The sequence below is a fragment of the Lathamus discolor genome, chromosome Z, assembly GCF_037157495.1.
Source record: "Lathamus discolor isolate bLatDis1 chromosome Z, bLatDis1.hap1, whole genome shotgun sequence".
In the NCBI taxonomy this organism is placed as follows: domain Eukaryota; kingdom Metazoa; phylum Chordata; class Aves; order Psittaciformes; family Psittacidae; genus Lathamus; species Lathamus discolor.
Genome location: NC_088909.1, coordinates 112,041,848 through 112,050,631, shown reverse-complemented (window position 1 = coordinate 112,050,631; position 8,784 = coordinate 112,041,848). Strand labels below are relative to the sequence as shown.

The 8,784-nt window shown below is 52.2% G+C and overlaps 1 long non-coding RNA gene across 1 annotated transcript; it reads right to left on the bottom strand.

Annotated features, from left to right (window-relative positions):
* Positions 1–1,774: 1,774 nt before the first annotated feature.
* On the bottom strand, positions 1,775–8,241 carry LOC136004763 (uncharacterized). The gene is made up of 4 exons (XR_010608590.1): positions 7,129–8,241; positions 5,781–5,943; positions 3,093–3,279; positions 1,775–2,824 (listed from the first exon to the last, which is right to left on the bottom strand). It is a non-coding gene; the product is annotated as an uncharacterized LOC136004763 (long non-coding RNA).
* Between the last annotated feature and the right edge of the window lie 543 nt (positions 8,242–8,784).

Here is an 8,784-nt window from a genome sequence, read left to right as displayed (position 1 = left end):
CTCGCGGGCACCCGCGGCCGGGCCGGGCAGGTCGCGGCCTCCCGCAGCCCGGGCGGGGGGGGGGGGGGGGAATCCCCGGTTCGAGCCCGGCAGCGAGCTCGCGGTGCCGGCGGCCCTGGGGCACGGCCCGGGCCTTCACCGGGGCCCTGCGCGGGACGGGGCAGGCCCTGCGGGCCCGGAGCAGCGGGGCCCGGCGATGTCAGCGCGGTCCCGCCTCGCCCGAGCGCCCCGGGCCTCCCGCGGAGCCACCGCCCGCGTTCCACCCCCGGCGCGGCTCCGGGCCGCGGGGCCGGGCGTCCCTCATGGGCCCCGCCACCGCCTCGGGGCCGGGAGCCGGCCTGGGTCCTGCCAAACCAGAGCCTGGGACCCCGTCTGGAGCCGAGCCTGGCCGAGCTCTGCGGGGAGCTCAGCGGCTTCGGCAGCTGCGCCGCCATGAAGCAGCCTGGCTTGAATGCCACTGTTACACGTTCTGATAGGAAGCATCTCCCTTTCCGCACAGAGTATGTTACCAGCGAGCAGCAGGACGTGAAGTTCTGTGTGTGAATCACTGTCTTGGATGGCGTGAGAGGCTCTAAATACACAACACCCGTCTCAGGTTTATCCTATCGGCCTGGGTTTTACAGACAACATAGTCAATAACTACACAGACAGTAACTACAGATTCTGGTTGAAACAATGCTGGTTTATGACCACCTCCTCCAAGGCCGGACGTCAGGCAGTGAAGTCCCAAAGGCCTATTGAAGCATCACCAGCACAGATCCCTGTGGGAGGATGCTGCAGCAGGACCTGAGCTCACAGCCATGGATGGGCTAGGCTCCTGCTGCTCGCACTGGGACCTCCCCACATACACGTCCCAGCTTGTTCTGACCATCAAACGAACAGCAGACTGCTCTGTTGCCAGCCTGGCAGTGAGCGAGCCTCACAGGTTCGCAGGGTTTGAACAGAACACATTGATTTGGTTATTTATTTAAATAATAAAGAAACGGATTCGTGTTGCGCACTGGTTTTAATGCTACAGAAGGGCCATGAAACTCATCCTGCGCAAGCCTGGGGCTCATGCTGCAAGTGCCATGTAGAATTAGGCCATTGTGTCTGTGACAGTTCTTCCCAGTTAACTAATAAGCAGTTTGACCAAGGAAGGCGAGATGTGGAGCCTGTTCCTCACACAGTCTCTGCGGCTGGTTTGCACGATGGTGTAAAGGTGACAGCAGCTGCTGCTCTGGCATTGGGATCTGAAATGTTAACTGCTTTCACAGTTGATCCATGGCAGGAAGGCCCTGTGCAGACAGCCTGAGGTTCCAGGCAGGTGGCCTTGACATCCCCGTGGCAGGAAGTCTCTCACCCCAGGATGTGACTTGCAAAACATAAGCACCGTTTCCAAGCGGAGCCAGGCTGACAGCGCCGCTCCCATGGCTTAGTTCAGCACACGCAAAGGAACGCACAAGGGCCACGTGGCTCTTCTGCTTGGTGAGGCTTCAGCAGGCTCTTACATGTTGACCTTACCTCTTGGTCCTGAAGTCGCCTCCAGAGCGTTGTGAGTGCAGGTACAGCTGTCTCAGTGGCAGCTGTGGGTGGGTTTAGGTTACTCCAGCGTTGCCAGAGGTGGGAGCTGGAGTCCCTCGCTTTATCCCATCTCAGCATTCTACCTTCACGCTTCCTGTACCATCATACACACAAGAGCAGAGCAAAGCCTGTTTCTTCTTATAGAATAACTGTTTAGAATGCAATGGGCCTTTAACCACTGTATTGAAACAGTCAGTGTTAAAACCCCATCTTCCAACACGACCTCCCCTTTGCAGAGGCTTCTGTTACTGATAGTTTCTTGGCAAAACACCCCCAGTTTCCTCTCCTGGTTATTAAAATAAGCTTCCCATTGTGTCTTGGACTAAAAGCTCCAGGATTGCTTTTAGAAAGAGGAGAGGTATTAAAAGAAAGGGATCTCATACGAGATAAGGACCCTGGCAGGGAGAAATCTGCAGCCAGGCTCTAAATACACCTTCACTACTGAGTCAAGGGAAATCTGGGATGATTTTGACTGGGAAATCTCATTTAGAAGCAAACAGATGAGACACAGCAACCTGCAGCCACATCTGTGGACTCCAAGGTACCCGTCCAGCCCGTTAAGACATCTCCTGGCCCAGCAGCACATTGAGACCTGAGCTTGTCACATAATGTACTTCTGCAGGTGCTGGATGTGGCCATCTGGGAGGCTCCAGAGCTCTGATCCATGGCCAAGGGGTTAAAACTCACTGAATCCTCACTCCAAATGCCTGGAGCTAATCTGCCATTTGCTGAACTCCTCTTTGGGGGTGCATTAAACTCCATCTCATGCTTGCACGTGGCACTGGTCTGCGCTGGGGCTGCCACAACAGCTCAGGAAGAGCCTGGAATTACCAGTAACAGGTGATAGGAACATGTGCAGCCCATGTATTCTAACCCCTAAGCCTTCGAGTGTCAGCTCTGGTCTGATGAGAGAGGTCTTACTATGTAGTAAGTATGATTTACAAGCGGGTGTTAAGTGTGGTGGGCAGTGAAACAGCTTCCTTGGCCTCTTCTCCCTGCTATAACTGGCTTTGACGACCATGTGTCTGTCAGAGAAACAGGAGGAAGAGGAGGACAGGAAGAGAGCATAATGCCCCAAAAGCATGAAGAGCGACAAACCTCCTCTCAGGACGTGAGCCCTCCACCTGCACCAGCAGCGAGTTCCACACAGGACCACGTGCAGGCTGCGGGATGAGGGCCCTCCTGTGAGCACTGTGGTGTTCTCTGCTTGCTAACACCTCCCAAGTGTGGGCCATCAGCTTCCTCCGCACGCACCAGCCACCTGTGTGATTAACATCCAGTGGAACAGAGCTCATCAGGCCGGGACGTTGAAGGATGCCTGCTTTGTTCCCTGCCGCGCGCGTGTGTGCTCGGGCTCCTTCCCTTCCTTCTCCTGATATTTATTCAAGTACAGGAGCATTATCTGTGAATTATTCATCAGACAGTATCTGATGAGGCCGGGGCTGTGCCGGTTCCCACTGCTTAATGAATGAGCCATTAGCCTGTTGCAGATGGTGCTGTCAACAGCTACTCCGATGCTGGGTGCTCACCTGCACTTACACTGGGAGCAGAAGGGCAGAGCTGAGGCTGGGAGATGCTTTTTCCTGTGATATCCATCAAGTGTCAAGGCGCAGCCATTACTCCGGGTTTAATCCCTGCCAAATGGCCTCCTTAGGCACTTCCTCTAGGAGCTGTTCCTGGAGTTTCCACAGGGCACCTTCTCTCAGGGCTGGAAGCCTACAAACCAGGCAAGAAGAGGAGTTACATTTGCAACAGTGAGACTTCATTTTAGACGGACTCTGACACAGCCTTCTCACACCAGAAAACCTTTGTGTCGAGTAAATTCTGCCAGCTGCAGGATGGGCCCCTGTTGCACCCTCACTCTTGGCCCATCTGCTCTTCCCACTATGAGGAATACGTGGGCAAAGGGAACTCAGCTGCTCTGCCAGGCTGGTCTCTTGTGAGCCTCAGTGAGCAGCAGATATGGAGAGTTCTGCTGGAAGGGGCCCCTCCTGACAGTTATTCCCTATGGGATGTGAGGTGGGCACCAGCTCCCCCCCAGCTGCTTCCCTCCCCATAAAACCAGTGCAGATGGGGCTGAAAACCATCCATCGCTGCTGTCACTGGTGACAATGGTGGCTCTCACCAGCCTCCTGCAGTCCTGATTAGATTGTGCTCAACACAGGCTGCTCAGGTTGATTACAGCCACATCCTGGGCACCACATTGTCCATGGGGCTAATCCTCTGCTCCAGGCCTGGGTATCTCATCCCCTCGCCTCCAAGCCACCTCTGCCTTGGAGACAGTGCTCCCACGCACCCACTGCTCCTCCCAGCATGGGCCTGTGCCATGGGCTCCACATCTGCAGCTTCATTCCAGCCTGGACCTCGCTGTGCCATCTTCCCCACTGCCTCCTGCCCCACATCAGAGTGGGCCGGGGGGGGGGGGGCAGATGTCACCCAGGGCAGGCAGGAAATGCTGCCACCCATGGGGCAGCACAGAGACCCTGTTCTAGTGGAGCTGAGTGATCGAAACCACTCCTTACATCACACAACAGCACAGCTGGAAACACATGGAAACCCCAGGGAAAGGAAATGAGCATTTCTCTGGAGAGGAGATGCTGGGGAGGAGGAGGATGAGGAGAAGGATGATGGTGAGGAGGAGGCTGCCGCTGTGCAGAAGAACGTTGACACCTGGTGGCTGGCCCAGCCAACTGCTGGGGTGATGGCCAGTGGCCACGGTGAGGGTCCAGCCTCCTGCCAAGGAGTCCTACAAAGCCTCCTCTAGGGCAGCCACGCCAGCTAAAGGATTCCAGATTCCAGAACAGGGTATGGCCAGGATTAGGCCATAATAAACAATTCCATGAGCCCAATATGCAAGAAAGTGGCTTCAGATAAGGCCAGAATGTACATTTTGCACTGCATGACGCAAAGAACAACCTGGAGAGCACAGTCAACCACTGCACATCATCCCTCTACTCACCACATCCCTTACTGCTGCTTCTTAGAGCTGCCCAACAATAGGGTTTACGTAAACCAACTCCAGTGTGTGATACAGCAACATTCCAATTATACCTTTTGCACCTTATATATATCCCATAGTTTGAACATCTCCAGGCAGGCAGATGGAGTTTAACGGGAACTATTACATTAACAGATGCTCCTACCTAGTTAGCACTGCTCAGGCAGGGCAGAAACTGAGGGAAGGCAGGAAAACATGTTTTCTGAGGGAGCCACCATCTGCCAATTTGAGAAGCTGCTGTCACTGATGACTCAGTAGCACTTGAATATGTGCAAATATCACTAATAGCATTCTCAAGACAGCTATTATTATATATTAACTTTATTATAGCTGTGGACCAGCACTGAGACTACAGCAATAAGAAAGTACTGTAATTAATGAGGCTAAAAGGGAAATAACTTTAGAGTTAGTTGAGAAAGGGCAGTTATTTCTCTTGGGAACCTTTAGATACAAACCTGGGGTTCATCCTTCTTTTCCACCATATTCTGTTAAGAAAGGGACATGTTTGTGGCTGGACAGCACACAGAGCTTACCAGGGTTTGTAAATGATTGCCAGCAGCAGAGGTGAAGAGTTAGAGCCAAAGGCAAACCTAAATCTATGTCCCAGGCAGTTACTACTCCATAAAGAACCAGGTACACTCCAACAGGAGAACCTGCAGCTCCCCTGCCCTCACTGGTCACTCCTGGGATCTCCTGCACGCCAAGTGCCAGGCCTAGGAGCATTCCCTTTGCACTTCTGTTCCCATGCCATTCCATCCTCTCCCTCCTGTACCCTTCACCCCTTCCCCACAGCACATTCTCATCCCAAACCACACATCCAGCCCAGCTCAAGGATCTTCCCTGTAGAGAACAAGCAGGTTTGGGAAGAGCTGAGCTTCCTTGTGCCTGCTAAGGCTGAAAAACATGGATCTGGCATTGCAGCTGGTGAAGGGAAGCCCCTCAGGGCCTGTATCCTCCATCAGCAGCTGAGCACTTGTGTTCCCCCACTAGAGAGCGTGTGACTGCACAAAACCAGCACAGCATCCAGGCTCCTGAGGGATCCCGTTGTTCCAGAGACATGCAGCAGCATCCTCTGTATTCTATTACGTTCTATTTACAGAACAGAGTTCTTCAGAAAGCATCCTTAGAGTTCATGGCTCTAGCTGGTCCCAGGGGATTCAATCCATCTCTGGCTCATCAGCCACATGGCAGCATTTATAGCGAGGGAAGAATCAAGTACCTGTTTCTTGCTCAGGAATTGCCTGGGAGCTGCTGGGACTTGCTGAGCTCAGCCTAAGGTCTGGGCAGCTTCCAGAGGAGAGGCAGGAACAGAGCCAAGGAGTAGGCGTTGGCACAGGTCGGAGTTCATCCTGTTTTGTGCCAGCTGGGTGTTGCTGTTGTTCCTGAAGGGAACAGAAACACAGTTTGCTCTCCCTGTTCTGCGCCTCACACAGTACAAAATAGCTCCACGTGGGCTTCGCTGACATTTCTGAACTTCTGTTGTCTCAGCTGAGCCCACAGAACAAGAAACATGCCCCCAAAAAGAAGAGCAAACAAAACATAGTGCATAGAGTTCGTTTGCTCCCATACATCCCATCAGAGGAAAGGGCGGATTTAACGCAAGGGGGCTGCCATGTTCCAAGCAGGATTATGCCAGTGAAACAGAGGAGCAGGGATTAGCAGAGGGTCTCCCAGTGTAACGTGCTACAAGCCCTACCTCTGCTTTATGTGCTGCAAAAGCTTTAACCAGCAAATCATCCCTGTGATAAGTGTTGGGTGCAAAGCTGCGGCTGGGTACTTGGGTACCACTGAAGCTGACAGGCATGAAGAAGGTGGGATGTGAACAGGGGAGAATCCTGGGACACTGCAGCACTAGAAGGAGCACAGGGAGGAGTTAAGCTGAGCAGTTTCAGCTCTGCAGAGCTGCACAGATGGGCTTCTCTAGGCCTCCAGCCTGCCTGATGTACAAAGAGAGGTGAAATAAATCCTAACCACCAAGTGAAGCTGTAGGAGAGCCCAGGAAACATCTGGGAGCTGTTCCAGCTCAGGAGCACTGAAGTCATTTGCTTTAGCCACAGATTTCAGTTGGCTGGGGAATGAAAGCAGGGTGCTGAGGCTGCTGCTGCCTGAAGAGCGGATGGGGAAGTCCTAGTCACTTCCTCCTGCAGATGTGAGGCTGCTCGCTGGGTACCACACAGCCCACACGCATCCTGCTCTCCGTGCGTGCCAGCAGCAGGGATGGGAGACAGCGTTTTTCTTACTAGCTCTTAAAATAAGCCTGGGATGACTAAATTGCAGCAGTGGTACCTCAGGAATGAATAACTGCTTTGTTTCCTCAACATGGAGGACTTCTCTCTCCAGTCCTGCAATTACTACGCTAAAAGGACGACCAAACTTAAACCACCCCCAAATCCAACTCCTCCAAACTCTCAACCTCTCCTCCCACACCTGATACCCTGAACCTATCTCCAGCTCACAGCAAACACCCTGGATCTCAAGATGCCCCACTACGACGTGAGCAGGTCTTGCTCTGCCTCGATTAAAATGCTGTGCAAGGAAGGAATAACACTGAGGTGCATTATACTTACACGAGTCAGGAACATATGCCAAGGTGAACATAGCCCTGAAGCTTAAGGTACGTGGGAGCTGCCAAAACCGTTCATTAGCTGACAGGATGAGGAGAAGTAATTGATGCATGAACAAAAGCAGCAACTCCTGAGAGCAAACCCAGCCTTGAAATCACTCAGTGAAGAGTTACAAAGTGCAGATGGTCTTCTGTAACCAAAGAGACAGCTTAAAAGACTGAAGATCAAAGGTTGTTTAGCTGAGGAGGCAGCTTGCAGAGCTTTATAGATATAGAAGTTAAATTCACTCCTACCATCTCTGTGCAAGATGTCTTTCCTGTCCAGTAGAACAGTGCTTTGGCTGGACTGCAAATGGAAATGGCTTGAGCAAGTCAAAAGATGCCCCTATTCAGATACCTCCTGCTGCTCACGATGGCCAAACCCAAATAGCAATCAGCCAAGTTACACAAAACCCTACAGCAATGGGTAAAGCAGAGGCAAAGTAACAGCCTAGCAGATACTGCCAGCAAAAAGTGTTATTCCCAAAGAACTGCACTTCAGGAGCTGCCCCCAGGCTCCAGTTCAGAAAGGGCATCCCAAGGCAAAGAGAGCTTTAACAAACACCCAGGTTTAGTCCCGTGCTTTCATCACACATTTCACTGGGATTTAAATGTTGGCTTCATTTATGCACACTGAACTTTCCCAGTGCCCCACTGGATACGAGCCAAAGGAAATGGCCTGCAGCTTGCCCTGAAGAACCAGAGCATTTCACCTTTAACACCAATGATTAAAGCAGTTTAAGCAGTTCCTAAAGGCAGTGAATGCAGTAAGAAAATCCCTTTCCATACCATTCCCTTTCAGGAAGGGCTCAGAATGATAAAGTGTTCACCCACACAACTGCCACAGGTAGAGTTTTGTCAGGTGCTGGCACAAGTCCCTCTCCAACCTCCAGTCTGTGAGGATTTCTTCTCTCTTTACTATGCTCTTACCACGGAGCTTTGAGCAACCTGGTTTCGTGGAAGGTGTCCCTACCTTTGGCAGAGGGCTGGAACTGGATGAGCTTTAAGGTCCCTTCCAACCCAAATCTTTCTATGTTCACATTTCAAGCATCTCAGGTACAGATCCTCAAAGGTTAATCAGTTCCTACCTAGGCTGACAGGGCTGTGGATCCTCAGAGCGAGTACTAAGCCTGAGAACTAATCAAGGGGTGTTGGAGCTCCCTGGTAGCACTGAGCAGCTACTGCACTGCCGACACCAGCTGCTGCTTGCTGGTAGTTCTACATCCTGCCAGGAGACAGCTCTCACACCAGCACTGCTCCAGGAGCCTGCTTGTGTCTCCAAGGGTGCACCTGCAAACAGAGCAGCACACACAGGGGTGACTTTAACCACTGGCCACATTTCCCAAGGAAACTGGAAATAGAGACTCCTTTGGCTATCTCCAGGAGGTGATGGAGAGGATCCCCCTGTGTTCAGGCAGCAGCACAGCTGGGGTAGCAGAGCTAGAAGGTATAAAAAGTGTTAAAATCAAATAAAACCTTTGAAGTGCATAGCTGAGACACCTGCATGTGCCTAGGGTGAAGGTGTATTTGACTTGAGCTGAAGCTCACGATTCAGATTTCCCCTTGTATGCTTTGTTTTAATCAAGTTTGGGGCTTTATGAACTGGGAGGAGTAGAAGAAT